At 33.9% G+C, this 18,419-nt stretch overlaps 1 long non-coding RNA gene across 1 annotated transcript; it reads right to left on the reverse strand.

The window, feature by feature from the left end:
* Positions 1 to 155: 155 nt before the first annotated feature.
* Positions 156 to 2,557, reverse strand: LOC141647717 (uncharacterized). Its single transcript, XR_012545806.1, has 3 exons — positions 2,391 to 2,557; positions 2,184 to 2,292; positions 156 to 490 (listed from the first exon to the last, which is right to left on the reverse strand). It is a non-coding gene; the product is annotated as an uncharacterized LOC141647717 (long non-coding RNA).
* Between the last annotated feature and the right edge of the window lie 15,862 nt (positions 2,558 to 18,419).

Below are 18,419 nucleotides of genomic sequence, written 5' to 3' on the forward strand. Positions count from 1 at the left end.
ATGTGCGCGCTTCGTGAGACCAAAAAAAAAAAAAAAAAAAAAAAAACACTTCACTTTGGTCACGTGTTGCGTGTCACACTTGAAGTGTCAAATATATCAGGACACTACTAGACTGCATTTTTGTGACACCCTTAGATCTAGCCTTAATTAAATACGTAAATTCTACAGAAAAACTGGTAGGATATGTTTGTAAATGGTTCAACTAATCAAAAACCTGCAATTTCAAAAAAATTTCTTCCTAAACCATTCACAACCAATCCAACTCAAGAAGAGTGTCAAAAACCCTGCAAAAGCTGACAAACTAATTTACATATATAACTAAAGACGCGGAAATATAAGGATACAAACCAAAATAGAAAAGGGAGACATATGTCCCTTCAAATTATATACAAAACCAAAATAGAAAGGTTTACTAAAAGAATAGCCAAACTAGGTCCAAGGTTCCTTATGCTCACTAGCTCTTCTGTGACCCCAACAAAGCATCAACAACCTGTCAATCGCATTTTATACAAACACGAAAGCCACAATTCAGTGGGGAGTAACTTCGAGTCCTCCCAGCCACGAATCGTCAAAATTAATGTAACATGTAGTAAAACATGTAAACAAGATGATAAATAATTCAATTATCAATTATTCTAACATATGAGCCTTAAACTGACCAAACTAACTAACATGTGAAACATATAACAAATTGTAATCCAAACTCTATCAACCATAGCCGGCTTGCATCTCACCTTCTATGATTCATAGAATCATCAAACAAGAAAGGGCAATATATCAAAGACAGGCATAAGTTCTTAGCACCGTCAATAGTCACTTTGTAACTCGAGTCTATACCACGAGGTAGGGAAACCGGTATCTTGGCTCAGCGGTTAATATTAATAAAACATGGCCAAGAGACAACACAACCCTAGCCTAAAATCTGCGCAGACCTAGACATGCGGATACACACCACCGCACCCAAGACTCACAATTTTTCTAAAAACAAAGTGAGTACCCTAAGGAGTCCATCAAAGGGTTGGCTAGTACTTAAGCTGACCACTTACTATCAAAATAAGTAACTGAAGTCATGCCCCAACTTGGATATAAATCCACTAGTCAGGAACACAAAGGCTATCAAGCAGTGAACATATACTCGTCAGAGACTATAAAGACCTATCTATGATGAAGGCCGAAATACTCACCTAGGACCTAGTCCCAGCTTGAATACTTTAGCCCACACCACACAAGACTCACCGCACAAGTCAAGTAAGACACCCACTTAACCCTAAGAGGGCAAAAAGTCCTACTTACCAACATAAATTCTAACATTCTATCATGTGAAAGGCTATATAAATGACTATTCAGCAGATAAACCAACAGAATCCTCAATACAAATTTCCAATTCTAACAATATTAACCAAATTAAAGGCTTTAGGGGAAACTAGGGCCATTTCTACAATACAAGACACTATTAAATTCAATAAGCTATACATGTGAACTAAAGCTTGATAAATGGCCTAAAACAAGAAAAAGGCCGATTATCTAAATCATTCAACCGAATTTTTACCCGCAACCCCACCTGCGGACAGTGCGGGTCAAATTGCGGTGACCAATCACTCAATTAATCGACATCGCATCGATCAAAGGGACTAAGGCTCGGTTTTGACAATCAACAAAACATTACAATTATCGCTATAAAATTCATTTTGAGCCTATTAATTACAATTTCATTTTGTAAACTATCCTAACATGTGATAACTATTAATTTAAGCACAATTTTACCATTAACATAATTTTTGTTACTAGTATGCTTCAATTCAAAATACTACCCACTTGTTACTTATACTAATTAGAACATTAATTAACCCGAAATGACCATTATTGTACGACAAACCGCGAAACAAGCACGGACCAACCCGGGTCAACCCCAAGGCCGGCCGTGGGCTGCCGTGGGCCTGCCGGCTGCTGGCCGTCCCCCTACACCACCATTTTTTTTCATTTTTGTTTAGTAAAAAACCGTCTGAACATTAATTAATCGTCCCCAATTCAACTTTGATAATTTAAACTAACAAAAGGCACAAATTAAGCATGCATGCAACGAATTTTAACATGTGAAAACTATTACTCAAACAAAAATCACCAACATACAAAAACAACAAAGCATGTGACGATCTTTCGTCGAGTAACTCGAAATATGTTACCTTAAGCTAGAAAATGAGCAATTAGCACCTCAAAACCGAAACCCTAACAACAACTAGCCGCTATCCTCTACAATATACGAGTCCCCGAACTCGTCTTCCAAATCTTCACCTAATTAAACAATAAAAACACCATAAATAAGCACAAATACCGAAAATACCGAAATTTCATCTTAAAACAACTTAATGAAAACTTAAATTAGAACATACTAAGTTGTAGATCTCGGCGAGGGGATTCCGGAAAGGTAAATTTCGTGAAAATCCGAGTAGAAACGAAGAAATTATGGCCAAATTAGCTTGATTTTATGTAGAAATGGTGTTTTGGTTTGATGGTTCAAGGGAATGACGATAGAGGAAGAAGAAGGTAAGAAAATCAGAAAAAAAAAAAAAAAAAAAAAAAGGGGAAGGGGATCCGGGTAAGGGAGGAAGGAAAGGAAGGAGTCGAGTTCGAGTCGGGATTTTTCGAGTCGGTTTTGACTCGGTTCGATAATAATTAAAACCGTAAGTCAAATGCAAATTCCGACAAGACCAAAGTTTTTAAACACGAGATTACAAGAAAATTGAGTATTCATACGACCCATTTCCAATTTCGTTTACCCAACGTTCAAAAGAATTGTCACTTTCCCCCCGATACGCCCTTATTTCGAAATAAAAAGTTTTACACGGTTTAAACTATTTTTAAACATTTCGAAACTATCAAAATAAATACTTTTCTTCAAAATATAATAAAATTATATTTCTTTGAATTATTTTTACTTTAATTACTTTAAATATCAAATTTAATTTGATTAATAAATTATTTTCGAAATATATTAACGGTCCGAAATTACGGGGCGTTACAATTTTAGACCCAAAAAAATGTAAAAGTTCACGGAAATAACAATATCCGCCACTTTGATGCGCGTCGAGCACTCCACTTCTCGAACGACTTATAGTAACATACTCCCTCCATTCAACTCCACAAGGCCATTATGCTTTATCACGTTTGTCAACGCGGCTTTTACTCGACAAATATCTTTAGTTACGTATTTGCAAAACTTATAAAAGTTAGATATTTTTAATGTACTCTTAAAGACGAATCAAATAAGATCTCACATGAATATATTTTCACTTATGTATTGAGAGAAAATTGAAGTTGAATGTTAGTTTGTGAATAGTGTGCAAAAAAGATAATGACCTTGTGGAGTTGAATGGAGGGAGTAGGTTATTAGGCACTAGGGTACAGGTTGACAATGACAATTATAAGCTTGTCGATCGTCCCAAATGAGAATATTTGTGTAGTCATTAATGGTGACTGAAAATGACTTTTTTCGTTTGGTACCTTATTATAACGAGTGTACCTATTTTATTGTAGATGTGAGTATGTGACCTTTTTGCGCCTTTTTTTGGATCAAACTTATATGATCCGAATCGAATCGAACTTATAGGATTTGAATCAATCGAATCAACTTATAGGATCTGAACTAAACTTATTGGATCTCGAATCAAATCAACTTATAGGATCTCGAATCGAATCAACTTATAGGATCTCGAATCAACTTATAGTATCGAATCAACTTAACTTAACTTATAGGATCTGAAGTTAACTTAAATTAAGTGAGGTATAAGATCTCGAATCAACTTATAGGATCGATCTCAATCAATCAACTTATAGGATCTCGAATCGAACTTATAAGATCTGAATCGAATCGAATTTATAGGATCTCGAATCGAATCAACTTATTGGATCTGAATCGAACTTATAGGATCTCGAATCGAATCGAATCAACTTATAGGATCTGAAGTGAACTTAAATTAAATGACTTGAAGTCCAAAAGAACAGGGCCTTAGTACCCACCATAGTTACTCATTTAATAACTTTTGGCACTGTATTTACTTATAATTATAATTAGTGTCTTGATAATTGATAGAACGTCTCTTAGAAAAACTGCTCACAACAACTTGATATGAGAATGTGAGTGTCGATGCCCGTAACATATAAGAGGCGTGACCGTGTGAGCAAAACACTTCCCTATTAAATCTTTTAAAACAGATTTTGTTTTGAACATTAACCAACAATTATATTAACTTTTTTAAAATAATTTTCCAAAGTTGTTTCACCACAAACCAAAAAAATTCAATTTATTTGCTTTAAAGCTATGTTGCTTAAAGTCGCTTAGAAATATTCGGCATAAGTGCTTGCCCACGGTTCAAGTATCAAATTCGTCTACTTTATGAATTTTTTTATATTTTTAGTTTAAAATAAAGTATTCCGGTACCCGTCTGAATGTCGAGCGTCTGGCACGGCAACACATAAGGTACCATTACAGCAATAAAATAAAGTTACTTTCATGCATGCATTATAACCACAAGATTGAAATGGTCAATTTTTTCTGTTGCCAAAAACAGCATGCAACTGGGAATTGCTGATATAAGGCACAACTGCACAAGAGTTCCTATTTGCATGACTTCAAGTCTTCAACTACTCAACTCACACAACAACAGAATAACAAAAATCATGATTTCTCAAAGAGAAGAGTTGATGATTTCTCTTAATGATAACTCAATTCCAACATTAAGAAATGCTAATTTCCTTAAACCAACAAAAATTCAACAATTCCCTAAAAAACCACCTTATTTCACTTCAAATCCCAACATTTTTGATGATCTTAAAGGAAAAATTAATTTTAAAGGTATAAAATCTCCTAGAGATAGTTGGAAATTATGGGTTGAGAATTTAGAGAAAACCCATGAAAGAATTTGGAAGAAAGTTGGAATCTTTGACGCAATTAGGGCATCTACTTACAAAATTAACAAAGATGTTAATTTATTTATATATTTAGGTCAAAAATGGTGTGTTGAGACTAACACTTTCATTTTTCCATGGGGTGAGTGTAGTATAACTTTAGAAGATGTCATGATTTTGGGTGGTTTTTCGGTTTTAGGCGAATCGGTTTTTAGTTGCTTTCAACATAGTAATGCTGAAGAATTAGCAATGAAGGAGAAGTTTGAAAGTTGTTGTACTGCAATAAAAAGAGCAAATTTTGGGAATTTAGCTTTGGATAAATGGGTAAATTATTTTCAAGGAAAAGGTGGTGAATTAGAGCATGTAGCTTGTCTTGTTTTATGGTTGTCTAGGTATGTTTTCTGTACTGATTCTGTTCATAATGATACTGATGTTTTCGCCCTCGCTTTTCGCCTTGTTAAGGGTACTAAGATTGCCTTAGCTTGTGGTGTTTTAGCTTCTATATATCGAGATTTAAGTTTGTTGAAAGGAAGAATTGTAGCTCTCAATAATGGTGATCTTGATCTTGATCTGTGGTCATTATTGCAGTTAGTTCAGGTTTGGGCTTGGGAGAGGTTTCGGACAATTAGTCCGAAACCCTTCTGTTTAGTCCATGGTCAGCCGAGAATAGCTCGCTGGCACAATGTACGTATATTGAAAAACGATAGCTCTAACTCGAGACTGGATTTGTGTTTTGGTGAAGAATTGTTTTTGTGGAGGCCTTATGGTCTGTACTTGGAGAATTGGGATTTTCCGAAATTTTATGGTGACGAGGAAATGTGGATGGCGATTAAGTCAGACGTAGATGACGAGTTTTTGTCATTTGTAAAGTGTTTGAGAGATTGTAAGTTGGAAGGTATGGATTGTGTGGAATGGTACCTTCCACATAGAGTAGGGATGCAATTTGGATTTGATCAAGACGTTCCTGATTACGTTCCTAGGAATAATCTGAACTTGGAAGTTGAATTTGGTGTTAGCTGTTATGTACCTCCTCGATTACTCGAGGGAGATGTCACAGTCCGGTATTTAAAGTGGTGGAAAGGATCATCAACTTCATGTGACAATGAAGTACTAAGTCACTCAAGGAAACAAAATATACTGTTTAAAGGTTTGAGACTTCTGGATTATCCATCTCAGACGCGTAATGATGCAATGCAGGTAGATTCAGTGAGCTGTACGGAGATTCTTAGGGCGGAATTGGCCCTTGTTGAGAACTTGGCATCTCAAAGTCTAAGTTTGGTTCCTGCCAGTGCGGTGGAGGACGGAAAAATCAATGACCATACTGATATTAGCTCATTGCCTGTAGTTAATGATGCTGTGATTGTGGATAAGTTGCTTCTGGGATCAGAAACTTCAGCATCCGAGTACAGAGATGCAAATCGAATACACAAAGCGTGTGATGATGCGGTTAATGAGGCAATGCAGGTAGATTCAGTGAGCTCTACTGAGATTCTGAAGACGGACTTAGCTCCTGTTGAGAACTTGGCATCTCAAAGTCTTGTAGGTTTGGTTCTTTACAGTCCGGATGAGGACGGAAAAACCAGTGAGCATATTCCAATCACAATTGAAAAAAGCAATTCTGTTGAGATTAATCAAACTCTTATTTGCTCATCAAGTGCTGTTAATGATGCTGTGATTGTGAATAAATTGATTCCGGGGTTAGAAACTGATAAATTTACGGAACTGGTTGAAAGGGTAGGTGGAGATATGGCTCCCCCATCTGAGTATGAAGATGCAAATCGGATACAAGAAGCGTCTGGTGATGATGTAATTATGGTCGATATAGACGAGACAGGTGATGATGAGACTGATAACCCTTTAGAGTCTATATGTAAGAATTTGGAAGAAAGGTTAAGTTTGCTCGAGATAACAGTTTCGACATTTATGGCAGCTATTCAGAATGTAAATTAATGGTGACTTCTGATTCGGGGTAAAATATTACTCATAAAAGTAAAAGACTAGAGAATGAAGGAAGCAATACCTCCATATGTAATCAGGTAGAGGCTGTACAGTGTCGAGGAAGTCGTTCTCTGTAATTGGTTACGATTCTTGAGATTTATCAGCAGAACTGCAGGCTGCAGCTAAATTATCAGCAGAATCTTTGCCTGAGAATTGCACTTCCTTAATTCTGGTATACAGAAATTCCTTAGAATATAATGGACTCCTTGGCCGCTCTAAAGATTGAAAGAGTTGCGATTCTGAAAACTGGTCTGTAGAATCAGACAGTTCAATAATGCTAGGTTCACAGAACTCACAGACCCATCTGATTTCTTCATCATCAGTCGTCGTTTTTGACTGATCCAAGCAGTAACTAGGAAACCCTATTCTACATTTCATTAAGACCTGGCAAACGAGTCATCTGAGTCGAGTATGGGTTAGATATGTGCAAGTCCTTTCATTATGGGAAAGTTCATTTTGGGTCTTCTATAAACTTCAGACAGGTTCAGGATATTTCTACTTCAGAATTTCTACACCAGAGTAAGTTTCGGATATGCTATTATAAAATGTGACCATTTTAACGATAAAATGTTACGGCTTAGAAAATTGTTCTGGTAACTTCTTACGAGTATCAAAAAATGGTTACAATTTATTGTAAATGAGTCACATTTACTCCGTCTTCAGTTTAAGACGAAAAGTGACCCTAAGGAGACTTATTGTTTGATATAATACACTCTGTCGCGTGTTCCTCGTTGTCTTTTAAGCTCAACCCCATGTGCCCACCAGGGCACCAACTTTACCTTTCTTGTTCCTCTTATTGGCAATCTGCCACAGTGCCACTTTTTCAATACCTCAGCTTGCACATAAACATTGCCTAGTTCAAACAATGATGGGATGTCCTTGCATAATTTTGATACTCAATTGCATGCCATGGATCATGACTTCATGAGTGTGTTGTAAGACGGTTAGACAGATACATCGACCTTATTTCGTCTTAACTTTATATCTGGCTCGATATTATCATCGGTCAGATTTGAATCAGTTAACTCGAGACAGTAATATTTTCCACTAGGGTCAGGGTCAGCTTTTGCCAGCTCTGGATATGAGCGGACCCGCTTTAACGATTTCACAATATTACATCAATAATTTTGTTGTGTTAATATAATATAATTAATTTAATAAAATTAAACCCAAAAAAAGACGCAAACATTAAAGACAGCTAACTAGACAACGCACACAAAAGATAATGACAGTTATATTTGTCAATAAATCCTTCAAATTAAATCAAAACATACAAGCATACACTATTGCTGTCATTACTTAAACACAAACATCAGCTTATGCTGTCAATAATCACACCATTCCAATTTCCAAATACTCAAACATCAACAAGGTCATCAACTTATTATTCTGATCTCCGTGTAATAGCTAATTAGTTTACTTCTTCGAGGTTCGTCCCTCTTACGTAACCAAAAAAACAAGGTCATCGATCAACTTATTGAAGATTATGAAGAAATGAGAAGATTATTATACGTATGAAATTAAGGAAAAAAGAGAAAAATGGTGAATTATTACTTGAATTGGGTACAAGCATTAATCTCAGTTTGGGCAATTATGATAGTTTTAGGTCTTATTTGCTGTTGTTTAAGCACTCAACCTGGTATTCATGGTGATGATGCTTCTAGCTGTACTTGTGATCCCGGCTATGGCGGCGTCTAAATTCTTCGTTTTTTCTTTATTATCGCTTGTTTATATTTATTGTTCACTTGTTTTGTTCATTTCATTTTCATGCGTTTATTTAATATACTCAGTATTAACAAATGTACCAGAAGGGAATGAAAGAAGAAGGGACTAGCTAGGAAATTTTTATTTTATTTGTATAGTTAAAATATAGAGTACATGTTTTGTTTTTGGTCATGTGGATAGTTAATTGTAATACGAGTATATAATGTTATTAGATTTAAACTTTTGATTGTGTATTGGTGTATATTCACGTTTACAAAAATTCGTTAACTGGTTATACATTTGTTTAATATACATCTGATTAAACTTGTTCTGTTTTTGGTTTGTGTTTACCGTTTTACAAAAATTCTTCATTTTGACCGGTATTTTGATATTTTTTAATTTGTAAATAGTGTGTACAAAAGATGGAGTTTGGTTTTGTATATACAAATTCAAAATGAAATAGTGTGTACAAAAGAAAGAACACGTAAATTCGATCATCAAAATTTCGAAATTGAAGAATCAAATCAAAAGATGTTTTTTTAAAGGATCTAGTTTTTTTAAAGGGATCAAATCTCCTACGGTAATTGTCTAATTGATCATAGTCTACTAGTCTAGTGATAGATCACATGTCGCACGGCTGCCAATCAGCATAGTAGAAAAGAATATTCTACTTTTAATACTACAACCAATTCAAGTCAACAAGTCGCCAAGTACCAAGTGCATACCTAGTAGGGATGTCAATTTCACCCGCATCCATCAAAACCCGATCCACCCGATCCTAAAAGATGGATGAAAACCCGATTTAAATGGATGATGGATGGATGACGGATGAAACGGATGTGGATGACGGATGGGTTGGATGAAGAAATTCCACCCGTCATCCATCAATCACCCGATTTTATTATTTTTAATTTAAATTTTTTTTACATATAACACATTATTAAGATATAAAATATTTAAATTTTCATATTTTTCTACTCTCAATATAAATATTTTGTAAGCCTACCCACTAGAAAGTTAAACTAAATTAATTATCTAACTTTATTTTTGTAGAGAAAAAAACATCATTTTTTTAAACTTGAAATTATAAATGCAGAGAAAAAAGATTATACATCGGATGTATTACATCAGACTCCATATATATTTGAGTTTTTGTGTATTTTTTCGTTATAAAGTTTAAAAGCTATATGTTGGTTTTTTGACGTCAAAACTTAAATTTTTCTGAGCTTATATGTAATATTTTTGAGTTATATTGAAATTTTTTTAGTTTTATCTTGAAAAGAATGAACTCAAAAACTTTTTAATAAAACTCAAAATTTTGAAAATAAAACTCAAAAACTTTATCTTAACGCTCAAAAATTATACAATCTGATGTACTACATCAGATGTATAATCCATTTACTGATAAATGCACAACACCCGTTTATCACCCGATCCACCCGTTTCATCCATGGATGATGGATGGATGGATGACGGATGATATGTTTCACGGATGACGGACGGGTTGGATGAGATTTTGAAAAGACGGATGGATGACGGATGAGGCTTCACCCGACCCGAATCCGATCCATTGACATCCCTAATACCTAGAGGTAAACCTGTACTCGGGCCGGGCTAGAGTCGGGCCGGGCTGGGCTCTCTTGGTCTGACCCGGGCCATGCCAGGGGGAGCGGCAGGCTGGGATATGCTTGATCCGGGCCAGGCAAGCGGACCTTACCAATTTTTTTTGCTGAAATGGCGGGCCGGGCTAGAATTTTAGGACCCTGGCTAGGCCCGGGTAAACGGCGGGCCCAGGCAGGGCCGGGCCAAGTCGAGCCAAGTTGCATAAAATGACGGATCAAGGCGGGCGGGGTCAGCCCGTGCTGATGGCCACCTCTAGCTAGAGGATATAATCGTATGTGTATATATGCATATATTGACTAGCTTAGTGCCTTAGTTGATAAAGTGAGGTGATATTCTTGACCTCGTGTCAAATATGCTTTTACTTATCTTTTTTTATTCTCCATGCATCCTTCTTTTGTCTAATCGACCATATTTTACCTATTTTAATGATTAAGACGGATAATCTTATCTTAAACAAAAATTCGAGTTGTCTCGAGTGGTGTTTTATGGCATATTATTTCATTATATATCGTAATATTTTAGAACATATTTCAAATTATATATCGTAAATGAGTCTTCGTAGACTCGGAGTTATATTGTACTCCAATGTATATTAGATGTAAATTTTAGGTTTGTGTAACGACTTCAATTTACATAAACCCATTTATAGACATATGAGACGATAACTATAAATACGTCCTCAATGGTGTTATTGGTTGCCATTTTGAAAAAAATTCGACATGAACTTCATGTCACATCAAATGTAAATTCGGGCGAAATGCTCAAACTGTATGATTGACCTACATGAAATTATATTCATGTAGAATTATTATTCATTCACCTAACCCTTTTAAATTTCAAGAGAGATATACAACTTAAATTTCATTAAAAGTTCTACTTCCTATAATTTTGGCAACTAAACAGCTTCGTAATTTTATAATTTATAAAATTTTCACAACTCGATGAATTTAACAAAGCAAACAAACAAGCAAATAATCCGTAACACATACTCCGAATAGCATAGTTACAATTTACAACTTATATCCCTAATCAATAAGATAATAAAAATGATAATTAAATAGGAATATATAGAATTTTTGTAAACAATTTTTCAGTATAATTAAGCGATGAACAAGAGCAACTTGCCAAACAAGTAATGACCAAATTGAATTATATATAGAGGTAGTTGCTACCTAATGTTTTTGTCTACGATTTTTCATACCTAACCACTCATATTTCTAGAATCCATCATTTGCCACTTATATGCTATACCTGGTCGTACCAATCATTTCTTTACCTTTTTCGTTTTTTACGAAAATATATTAATAAAAAATAAATAAATAAATAAATGATTTAAGTAACTGACAAAGATGTAGATAAGTATGATATAATTAAAATTTACGATTAGTCAACAGAATAATAATCACGTTTAGGAATAAAGCCACCAATAAATCCAACAAACGATAATTTTAATTACAACACCATGACCCCTTGTGGCCATAATAAGTGTCCTTAAATTTACACAAAAGCCTAATATTCTTAAGGCATTCCAAATTCAAGACTTCACACAAATTAAGCGTATGGCTACCCTTTGGCTTTTCCATACACTTATGACTTGACACAAAGACATACAGTAACATAAATACACAAACGGTTTTCTAACATGTATCCTTAGGGTACATAAAAAACCGATATATATATAACACACGGAGTATTATTTTACAAATCTAATCTTTTTTATGCACTATCGCATCATAATACCTTGACTTTCATGCACGTTAATCCCTTGACGAGCAACCAAACAATGGTTAGGGCTTCGAGTAGCTCCGGTGGCCAATATAACTTCACCAATCGCGTTTTGATGAGACCCAGGCTGAAGTCGACCCGAGTCACCACTAGGAAGTCGTGTATACGACCCGTTAACCCACGACCCGACGATTGTACCTTGATCATTGGTCTCCTTGTGTTGTTGCACTATGGTCTTGTAAAGGTATGGAATTAAACCTTCCATTATATTTAATTTAATTTAATTTAATTGAGAGTGAAATGTTAAGTATAATTATTTGAGAATATTATTATTAGATGAGGCAAAGAGATTAACGGGTTGAGTTATATAAGGAGGGGATGGATTGATGACGTGGAGTGTAGGTCAATAGTCTAGCTTTGTACGTAAGCCATGGTGAATTGGTGATAAGGGTAGACTTCAACGCAAACCCACACGTACTATTGATAGCTCTATCTTAACTAATGTCATCTACCAAAGTTGGCTGGTGTGAGTGGTAAGGGCTCTCATCTCTTAAACAAGTGGTCAGGGGTTCGATTCCTTAAATTGCCTAGACGGATATAATCCATCTTAAGTTTAAGACGGGTTAAATATACGCATGTGGGATGAATTGGACAAAACCAAAATGCATTGGATAGAGTAAAGGATTTGTCCTATATAGCCATGTAGGGTGATATTTGACATGTCTTAAACTTAAGATGGACAATAACGCCTTAAGTAAGACTAGCTGATTTTATATAGTTTTATTTTATCTTGTTTGAGGAATACTTTGAAGTTTGAAGTTACCAAATCTTGGCTTAAAGAATAAAATTCATCTCACAATTTTAACAATTCTTGCACAAATCGTTTTACTCAATCTGTCCGAGTTATATGTTTATCTTTGATTAACTCCCGAAGAATAAGAATAAAAAGGAATAAAATAATGATTGAAACGAGGGAGTATTATTAATACGCTAATCTATTCTCAATATAACAAGTAATTAAAGTAAGGGGTAAAGTTGAGTAAACAATAATAACAATGACGAATAATGAGGCATCATGAAGATATAGTTTTAGGTTTTTAACTCCATATGTAAAAATAAAATTATTAATTATGGGATTCTAACTATTAACTTAAACTTAAATTTTTGATTGAGCTGGTTTCTTGATATAATATCAGAGTTAGGCTAGCCGGCGTGATCAAAAATTCACGGTAATTAATTTGATTCATCTTTTCTTTCAAAACCTGTAATATTTAGCATTAGGTATGAGAAGACCGGTGTTGTATCCAATTTTTAAAGCTCAATAGCATTCGTGTAAAATATCGTGTTAAGAGTATAAAACCAACTAGTTTTTAACCCGTGCAATTTGCACGGGTATGAATTTATAATCAATGAAATCACTGTAAATATTTAAAAAATGTTAAGTAATATACATGGATATTTTAATTTGTATTTCTTTTATATATTGATAATAAAATAAAACACATGCTAAATTTGCAAGGGATTGAAACTTACACATGTTTTAAATATGTGATATAAACTCCACAAATTCGGTGTTGTAACATGAAACATATTATATAGTATATAGTATATTGTATATAGTATATAATAAATGCAATATATGGAAAATAATAAAAAGCAAACAATATAAATATCACTATAAAATGGAAATAGTTATTAAATTTGAAAAGGATTTACAATCAAATTGAAGAAACATAATTGAAGAATTAACGAAAATAGTCTCTAATATCATTCCAAATGTTGGAAAATTTCATGGTAGACTACATTAATTGTTGTATTCGAATAAATAAATCACTACGTTCCGAACAATTTCGCAAATAACATCAGAACAGACGTTATTTTGTAATTAATTCCGTAGTTTTCTCTGTGAGACCCGTATTTTCGGAATTTAAAAAAAACAAAAAAAAAAATTGCTATGATGACGTGGCTGCACATAAATGCTTTAAATGTTCTTGTTTTTATTAAGATAAGATTATGAGTGTGAGTGAGTATGGAATCTAATGTTACGAGTATTATTTAGGGTGATTAGGTAGAGTACGAAAGTGTATTAAAAAACAATGTGCTGGCGTTGCTGATGCTTACAATTGGTTTTCTAATTACTTTTCAACATCACAGTTGATTTTACATGTCGATTGAGTTGATTATTTGAATTCAATTTCGGAAAGAGCAAAGTTTACAACGTTTTGAGGTACTAAACGACCAAAAACCACGAGTCCACGACTGATACATCAGACCAGTATGAGCAAGTCCGTGTGCAACCTGATTGAACTTTCTACCTATAAATGATCAGCTTACCAACTTAAAATTATTACCAAAAACGATAATATGATGTCGATCATTGATAATAAGGAAAAATGGAAAATCTTGAGTTTTGATTGTTTAATTTATTTCTTTTGAAGAACTCAGATGAGCGACTAAATTAGTGATATTTAGCAAATACATTATATTTTTGTCTATTTTTTAAGTAGTTTTTAGAGAAATATATTTTAATTACCACCGCAATTTTATACATTTTTATATAATTGCACAAATTCTAGAATCAGGCAGTTTCACACCTGAAGTCATTTCTTTTTTATAAAAAATTATTCATCTAATGTTATTAAATAAGTTATTTTTTATATAATGAAATCGTCTCATAATATAAGGCCGTTATGCCGAGCTGAAAATAAGCAAACACAAAGATATGCAAGAGCTATGTGAGCAAATAAATGGGCCACTATGTCCGAAGTTTTGTTGAAGCACAAATACCATGTCTTTACCTAGGTTGGGCCGTTGACTCTCCTTAGAAGAGGGCTTTAATTTGGGTAATTGTTTAAGTTCGTTGAAAAAAAATACAAATTTGGTGTAAAGCGGTATTACATAACAAATTATAACAAAATGTATACTCCCTCCTATTCATTTTAACTCTCCCCCTTTCCTTTTTCATTTATTCATATAACTCTCCCCCTTTCCTTATTTAGTAAAGTTTTATACTTATTTTAATCACCTTACCCCACAATAATACCCCACAATACTCATACTTTATCTTATTTTAATCATCTTACCCCACAACAATACTTATTTTAATCATCTTACCCCACAATAATACCTTCCCTCTCTCCAATTACCTTACACCACCAGTCCACCATAATACTTTACAATAAAATAATCCTCCCCTTAATTTGCGTGCCTTTTTGAAAGGGGAGAGTTAAAATGAATAGGAGGGAGTATATTTTAAATCAGTAACTTTTATTTAACTAAATTGATCATTTTTTTTTGTATTTGCTTATGTACGTTACACAATTGTTACATAATAGTCTAGAGATGGCAACAGGCCGGAACTGGACCGAGTCCAGCTAGATCCATATCTAGATCCGCACTTCCAACACTAGATCCAGATTCAATCGATATCCAACGAGTCCAATTTTCTCAGATCCATACCCATACCCAACAGATCCGGATCTCATACGGGTCCAAGTAATCAACAAAAGGAAAAATCAAAAACAATTTTTTGGGACTTTAAAGTCGTTAGTTCAGTACCAAAGATTAACTATAATATCAAAACGAGTCGAGTGAGTCAGTCCGTAGTTACTAATGCGAGCGAGCAAGTCACTATAGTTTAATTTTTTATTTATTTTAATGAAAACGGGTCTTTAGGTTGGATCTGGATCTGAGTGATGAGATTATGGGCGGATTTATGGGGGGTGAACCCTCACCCCCCATTAATTTTGAAGAACGGTATATATGCTTATCTGTGAGCTTATATTTCATCAAGGTTTAGTGGCTCAATGGTAGAAGTAGTCTTCCACTTATGGTTTGAGCAATCCGGATTCAATTCCTTTTAACTGCATTTTTTAATTTTTAATCTTGCATATTAAAATCAATTAAAAATGTTCTTAGGGAGAATCGAACCCACATCGTCTTATTTGCAATTTACCTTCATTCAACTACCATGACAATGGAAATATAATGATATTTTAAAGAAGCATAATCATATTTAAAACAAGTACTTCGGCGAGCCTTTGAAAATGTTCTTAGGGAGAATCGAACCCACATCGTCTTATTTGCAATTTACCTTCATTCGACTACCATGACAATGGAAATATAATGATACTAGTTTTCAACCCGTGCAATTTGCACGGGTATGAACTTATAATCACTGAAATCACGGTAAATATTTAAAAATTGTTAAGTAATATACTCCCTCTGTCCCGGTCATTTGTTGTCCTTTTCCATTTTGGGGTGTCTCAGTCATTTGTTGTCCTTTCTATTTTAAGAATGAACTTGATGAGTAATTTGATCATTCTCATTCAATTTGTTCCACTTGTCATTTAGTTATTGGACCTCTCCTATTTTCTTGGTCTTTGTGCCAAAACCAAAGGACAACAATTGACCGGGACGGAGGGAGTACATAGATATTTTATTTTGTATTTTTTTTATATATTGATAATAGAATAATACGCGTGCTAAATTTGCAAGGGATTTAAACTTGCACGTGTTTTAAATATGTGATATAAACCCACAAATTCGGTGTTGTAACATGAAACATAGTATATAGTATATAATATATAATATATAATAAATACAATATATGGAAAATAATAAAAAGCAAACAATATAAATATCGCTATAAAATGGAAATAGTTATCAAATTTGAAAAGGGTTTACAATCAAATTGAAGAAACATCATTGTGGAATTAACGAAAATAGTCTAATATCATTCCAAATGTTGGAAAATTTCATGATAGACTACATTAGTTGTTGTATTCGAATAATTAAATCAGTACGTTCCGAACAATTTCGCAAATAACATCAGAACAGGCGTTATTTTTTAATTAATTACGTAGTTTTCTTCGTGGGACCCGTATTTTCAGAATTTAAAATAAAAATAAAAAAACCTTGCTATGATGACGTGGCTGCACAGAAATCCTTTAAATGTTCTTGTTTTTATTAAGATAAGATTTTAAAGAAGCATAATCATATTTAAAACAAGTACTTTGGTGAGCCTTAATAGCGCTCTCCATTATCAGATTGTTTTAGTATTTATCAAGTACTCCATTAATTAAAACCTGTACTATAAATATAAGTTATTGCTAAAAAGGGTTATAAGGGCCTATCTTTTAAACATCGCACAGAACCTCGAAATGTTAGGGAAGGCCCTGATTCGAGTAACTATATTTTGAAGTTTTTTCTATGCTATAAATTTTATTACACATCCCCATTCCATAAATCCTAAATTCGCCACTGGATGAGATCCATATCCAGAGCCACTTTAAAAGTAATGGATCCATATCCGATCCGGATCCAACGAGTCCCAAAAAATAGGATCCATATTCGATCCATCGGGGTCGGATCTTGCGGATCTGGACCAAATCCGGAATTCATTGTCATCCTTACATAAGACCGCCTCAACGAAAAATAACTTGAACATGAAAAATTGGCCGTAGAGCCTTAGACATGATTTTGCTTTCTTGCCAGGCCAGCCTCCCCTCCATCGATCGCGTTGCTCCCCTTTCTTTAGCTTATATCATTTCGTATCAAATATAGGGTTAGTCTTAGTTATGAGGTTTTTGTATGCTCTCGCATTCGTCATACACTCATACCCTCAACTTTGAGGATTTTTTTTTTCTTTTTTTTTTTAGACAAACTTTTTTTTTTTAGACAAACTTTGAGGATATTTAGAGATGAATAATTAATTTTTTTCGCTTTTATTATTTGGGTAAATACTAAATAACTTCGTAATTATTGAATGAGTAGTTTTCTAGCTTAGGATTTGATTGAACTCCACTAATCATTAGTTGTTCAACAATTCTAATGTTAATGACTTACTAACTCGTGTTTACAATTTTAAAAATTACTTTGTATATATTGTTTGTGATGTGATTAATTCGTTCTTCTTTTAATTATCAACGGACATTGGAGGATTAGGGTTTTAGGCGTTATTTGTAAAAATTGATTATATTATTAAATTAGAATTGATGAGATCTATGATTGCGAGTAGCATGCAAGTGTCCGTGATAGTCCAATCATGAGCGAGTAGTTATTATCTACAATACCATCAATGACTACGAAAGTATATATGTGTTTTAATCTTGAAACTTCCAACTTTTTTCGTGTTCAAGTAACTTGTTGTATGCGCAAGTATGTACACTGCTATTATAATTTAAAATAACCTAAAACTAGTAATAAATACAAAAAACATAGCAAATAAACAAGACGGAAAAAGAAATCCCAATGATTTAGTACACACCTATGAGCTAATTAAGCATACGCATGATGTGATTGTTGTGCATGCAAAACACGAAATACTATCTAGTCACACAACCAACAAGTACCAATTCTACATTTTCTTTTTCAGTTCAAGTTAGTATCTGTTTTCCGATAGGCTATGTAGTGTCAGTTTGTCATCAATTTTGACTTATTACTAACTAATTTAATTGTTTTGT

Source organism: Silene latifolia, chromosome 1, assembly GCF_048544455.1.
Source record: "Silene latifolia isolate original U9 population chromosome 1, ASM4854445v1, whole genome shotgun sequence".
In the NCBI taxonomy this organism is placed as follows: domain Eukaryota; kingdom Viridiplantae; phylum Streptophyta; class Magnoliopsida; order Caryophyllales; family Caryophyllaceae; genus Silene; species Silene latifolia.